Source organism: Tinamus guttatus, unplaced genomic scaffold (genome assembly GCF_059628265.1).
Source record: "Tinamus guttatus ecotype Peru unplaced genomic scaffold, ASM5962826v1 Tinamus_guttatus_pri_ptg000052l, whole genome shotgun sequence".
Classification (NCBI taxonomy): domain Eukaryota; kingdom Metazoa; phylum Chordata; class Aves; order Tinamiformes; family Tinamidae; genus Tinamus; species Tinamus guttatus.
Genome location: NW_028288586.1, coordinates 9,640,899 through 9,647,142, shown reverse-complemented (window position 1 = coordinate 9,647,142; position 6,244 = coordinate 9,640,899).

Here is a 6,244-nt window from a genome sequence, read left to right as displayed (position 1 = left end):
TTTACTATTTAGTTCCTTAATTCATGCTTCACTGGACTCCATCTCCTAAAAAAAAATTGTTTGGTTTGCTTGCTTGTTCACTTGTTTTATCAGAGATCTTCTGCCACTTTCCTTACTCACGTAAAACTCCCACAACTATAGAGGTCAGGAACAGTGATGACAGGGCCACAGGATTCGACTCATGAAACATCATTAGCTATCTTTAAATATTGATATACTTCAGACTATTCTGCCCCAGAATTCCCCAAACTTTCAACAGCAAAAAGCAGATCTGGGGCTTTTGCACATTTACAGGTCATGCTGTTAAAAATGAATTGGGCACTCAGCTATATAGGCTCACACCTTCAGCACAATAATCAGGGAGAATGCTAGTAAAAACTACCATATATTCACTTTTCCTTCAGAAAACAATGCTTTTTTTTCTGTCAGTCTCACATTGGCTCTATATATTCTGGAAATGGAGACTCACAGAAGTGCACTGGTAATGGGAACAAGGGAAAAGTAATTTAAAGAGAAGCTGATGAAGGGGCGTTACATTATTCTAAAAAAACAAATGTATCTAAACTGTATTTCACTGGCAGTACCATTAGAAAACAAAGCCTTTACATGTTAACTTTTTTTTGCTTCATAGAAAGCACTTCAGAGAAAATTTCTGAATGAACTAGTCACTCCTAAGTCGAGAAATAAGAACAATAATGAATACAAATAATTCAGTACCACAAAAGCCTTTCTTAGAAAAATAAATAAATAAAGGAAAGCCATGGCCAGAGATACACAGGTGCAATGTCACGTGTTTTAATTCATACTTTTTCCTTAGCTTGATGATTACTGTGATTAAATACTGCTGACTGTCTGACTCAGATTTACAGAGAAGCTCAATTTATTGTGTTCCTCTGTCTTCAGACACTTCTTGGTTTGCTGAGGGAACTCTTGCTTTGCTTCTGCAAAGCTGTTGCTTTCTGGAGAACCTGTCCCACATGTGGATGCTAAACACAGGAGAATACCACCTTGGACTCTCTGGAAAGCATGACCCCCATAAACACACATAAACACACATAAACACACCTTATGTCCTGACAAGCATGTCAGCACGTACTCTCCTTGCTAGCACCAGCCTTGTCTGCCACTCTCCAGCCTTCCCCTGTTTTCCCAAGCTCTACTACAGACCACAAGAAAATGTGACAAATTATGGAGATGTGGTGACTCCTCTTTTGACAGACAATGCCACTTACAGCTGCATCATTTGGTTGCAAGTAATATGTATTTTTATAAATGCTGTCATTCATATTATGGAGAATGTTGTTGATTTATTAAATTTAAGGAAATTCAGAACTGCTTGATTCTTTACTCTTTCATCATTCCTTTTTTACCTTTTTTTTTTCTCTTGGTTTATAGTAATCCAGTTTCAGACAGTTTATAATCAGCTTTTAATCAGTATGCCTGTAAGATCCACACTGGAAAAATTTAAAAATAACCAGAGTTGTGAACAGTGCTAAAAATATTGATCTAATAATGAAGGAACTTAGATTGACTGCAGTCAAAATATAATCTTCGATGCTCTGTACGGACTGTTGCAAAAGAAGAAAGGAGGCAAGCTGAAAGCTTGATGTGGATGAGAGTCAGCAAACCAAAGGAAAACTGTCCAGAGCGTTTCTTGTGTGGTGCTGAGCATCTTCCTCTTCTACCACTGTCAGTTGGTGCAGAAGCACCTGGCATCTAATGGGAAAACACTTATTTGATCCTCTTGCAGGACTGCTTTTCCGGTGTGCACAGTAAATCTAAATATCACCAGTGTTATTTACTATTCCTCCATCGATCTGCCCACAAGTTCTTGCTTCCATTTATTTTGAAATGCCCTACAAAGCAATCTTCATCAACCACAACTATTAAATGACCATTCCCTGTCATTCAGTGGGTTACAAATATCTGGGCTGAGGTGTAGTGGTTGGATAAGCCAGGAATCTGTATCTGCAGATTGTCAAAATATGTTGGAAACACTGGCACCTCTGGCAAGTAGAGGCAGATGGACTGGATGTGCTGTGCATCCCTGGGCTACACAATCAGTATACAAGGAAAACAATTCGGTGACTTTTGTGGTTCTGTTCAGTCCTATGTTTTTATGCTCTCAATTGAACAAGAAAATCGAGTTTCTTCCCTGGAGACTCTAATACACAGAGAGGAAAGGACATGGAGAGCTTGTTGGGGTGGGATCCAGCTGCAGAACTGGACCTGGGATTATTCCCAAAGATACTATAGGGCAATACAAGTGCAGAGAGGTAGGAAGTAGTAATGCCAAGCAGTGTTAGATTAACAGACAAAAAAAGCAGTTTGGTAACCAAGATGTAGAAGCAGGTGGGCAAATCAGTAGTCCAAATGGCAGAGAAGCATTTATAGCAGGAAAGACAGTGCAGAGAAAATGCTGCAGATGGATGGAGGTTAGAAAAGAGTAAAATTATACTTTTTCAGAAACATGCCAGCACTTCATCCCAAAAATAGTTAATAATAATTGCTTACATTTTCAACAGCTGTCATTGCTATGAGTTACTGTACATTTACAAAGAGGTCAGTCTACAAACTCTATTAAGATGCTATCCACATTATAGCAAATTTGAAAACTACTGACTAGCATGAATTTTACAAGATATTAAAACAAATATGCCAGGAAATGTATGCTGGAAATACCCCACCACTAGAGAGATGCTTGTGGCTTTTACATGTAGTCAGTAAGCTTCAACAACTGCTATCACAGTCTAAAGCACTTTCACGGCATCCTTCATGACATGCCCCACAGAATTTACATAATGGATTTTAGAAGTGACCCCTTCACTTCCTTGGTTTTATATGGCCTGAGAAAAGCTCTGAAATAGTTTTAATTCTATTTATGGGGTTTTAGACAGAATGTATTTTACTCCCTCAGAACTGAAAATGTTGGATTCTCATCATGGTTCTTTATCTGCAAAATTAGTATTTACTTTTCACTGTATATTTAAATCTACGCTGAGCAAACAGTGTCAGAATACCAAAGGAAAACAAACAAACAAACAAACAACTACAGACTCCATATGCTGTTTGGCGGTTTTATGCACAGTTCAGGTGGAGACCAAGACTCAAAGACACTACCTAAGAAAAGCTTCTACTTCAATGCAACAGACAAGCTATTTTGCGGGTCACAGACCCTCCCACTTTTGCAATTTCACAGAGTTTGCTAAAGTTCAATCTATTTTAACATTCATTCTCCACTCAATGACTCCTGGAGATGTCATTCCTCTGGATTCATTCCTCTGGAGAAAAAAAAAAAATCTATAAAAGTGTTTTCCATCTCTTCTTCCCAGCATCCTTTAGGGATACTTTTCAGCCTATTCACCAGCAATATTTTTCAAAAATATATTCATGTCCTGGGTGCTGATTTTAGGTTTCACCAAAGCCACCTTAATTGTATGCTATTAGTTTCCAGAAATAGGATGAGAATAGATAAAAATCTCACGGCAGTTGGAGGCAGCTCAACTAACTCTCCAGTGTATTTATAATTCAGCACACTGCAAGATAAGATGATTTGTGACAAATAAAAATAAATAATGCATGTTTAGGGGAAAATAATGCACAAGGAACAAGAAACACCTGTCGACAAAAAAGAAAAAAAAAAAGAAAGAAAAAAAATGGGAAAAGATTCGTTATCAAATGTATGCAAATATTGAATGGTATAAGGTCATAAACCCCAAAATAAAGTATTCATAGTCTACTAACTGGAACAGCTCATATTATACATCAAAAAAATCTACATTGATAACTTTGTGAAGTTTTGTATTTAGAGCAAATGTAGCTCTTTTCACCAAGTCATGCAAAAATCAACTTTAAATTGCTACCAAAGAACCACAGCTAAGACAACCCCCTGAACTCTTGCAAGAAGTTTCCATTTTTTTTCCCAAAGTCCAAATGTTCTAAATTCTTATTGTTAGACACTAGACTAACTCCAGATAAACTCCAAAAATTGATGCACTATGTTAAAAAAATTCATCAACTGCTCAAAATTGCTAATATGCAATAAATTAAACTGATTTTTCCATTGCAGAGGTCTTTGACTACTATTGTAGTTATTCTCTATGATAACTATTTATCTATGATAAATGTTCCTTTTGAATGTTAGTTGAATATTTATTTAATTATTATTCAACATTAATATAGATGTACTTAAATAGAAATTAGTACCTGGTCCATATTGTTTATAGCCTAACATGGATAGACACATATTTCAAGGATGTCAGTCAACATTTTCAGAGGTAGACATATTTTTTGAAAATTAGTCTGCTGAAGTAAAGTGCATGAGCAGTCCAATTTTGTACAGGGATGTATCTATATCGCATATCAGAAACTGGAAGGTCATGCATTTCAAAATAAGCACAAGAAACAGGGAAAATATATAATCATGAAAGTTAATGAAAATCAAAGTACAGCTTCTGCAAGAAGAAGGATTAGGTAGGTCAAGAGTCTATAAATCAGAAAAGACATGACATGAAATGATATAGAAGCATATATGTCAAATGAGAGGAAAAAAGTAAATAGAGTATGGATGCTCATTTTCACCCCAGTAAAAATACCAAGCCTAAATGAAAAGTACAGGTGACAGGATCAAAATCCTCTGAAGCAATATTAACAGAAGTTGTGGAGTTCCTTGTAAAGGAGCAGCATAACTGATAAAACTGCATCTTGGTGCTGGAGTACACTATCCAAATTCATTGAAGAAAACTACTTCAGTACCTCAAGAAAAAAAGACAGTGCAAATCACTGGAGATGACAGCATCACTGCACGTCCATCTTGTTCTGATAGGATTTTCTGTTGAGCATAGAAAGGACCTGGAAAATGTGATCATTAAACCTGAGTTTAATGTGAAGACAGAAGAAGCAATTCTAGGAGTGATGTGACCTGAGTAGTCCAAGAAGTAATGATTTTTAATCAGAGCATTTTGGACAAATTTGGATGGATTTGTGAGACTGAACTAATCAGGACAATAATTTCAGTCTATTGATCAATGAGAATATGGTCATGCCCTTTAAAGGGATTTTTTAGTTGATCTTTAGAAAACTGGAAGGTATTAAGAGATCAGAGACACAGAACAGTCAAAGAAAGGAAGAAGTTTTCAATTTCCTTAGCTGCATTTTAGTAAAGTTTAGTGGGAACTGGAAAGAGCCTGACTATAGGGAAGTTGTTGGATATTGAGTATGGAAGTACTGCATTTGCATATGCAATTACTAAATGGATCTAATGGTCACTTTGCATGATGGCAAAATCTGAGAAATAAAATGAGGGTACTGTGTGTCTGAACACAACAAGTCTCAGGAAGACAAAAATATGTGGAAGAGACTGGAATTCAGAATGTTTTGTTCTTTATATTACATACAAGATGGTTAAAACAGCTGTAGACTGAAGAGTCAGAGAATGGATCGATTTTAGCAAAGTAACTACCAATGTGCATAGCAGAACAGGATCATTCTAGATTGTATTCTTAAGCTAATGGTTAGAGAAATCAGTATCTTTATATTACATTAGCAAGACATGTTTGCAGACAAATTTTAGTCAAACTGAGATTGAATTTATGAAGAACTAACTAGTGGCTAGCTCTTTCAATTTTGTGTCCATGGTACCCATTAGTTGTTATATCTGTGCAATGAAGTGCAACCGGCCGTTGCTTCCCTCTGGCCACTGTGAGTTATTAATTGTTGTTTATCTCCAAATATGTCAGTCCTGGGAGGATTTCATTAGAGAAAATGACATAATGAGAATGAATACTTGAGATTCCAAATTTCTACTTCTAGTCTTGGAAAAACTATTCAAAAATGTCTGTTCACATAATGTACTTTCAAAGGCATTAAGCTCTTTATCAGAATAGCTTTATAGTTATGAATGAAAATAATAGTCCACAGATGTGATGCCATGCACATTGATCAGACCATAAAGAATGTACATTGTAGGCATAATTTTCAAAAAGCATGAAACAAAATGAGTGTCCAAGTTTTTAAAAGAGTTTGACATTTGAAATCCTTTGTTTATCCTTTGGCACATGTGAGGGAAATTTAGAAGTTGGATGTTATTAAACTCCCACTTTATTTAAGTCTGAAAGCTGAGCTCCTTATAAAATTTGGATTTATCTGAAAACTCATGTCCACTGGAAACAGATCTTTCTTCAAGAAGAGTGACTTCTAGTACTCCAAAATGAATATTTTGTTCAACACATATTATTCCAGTATT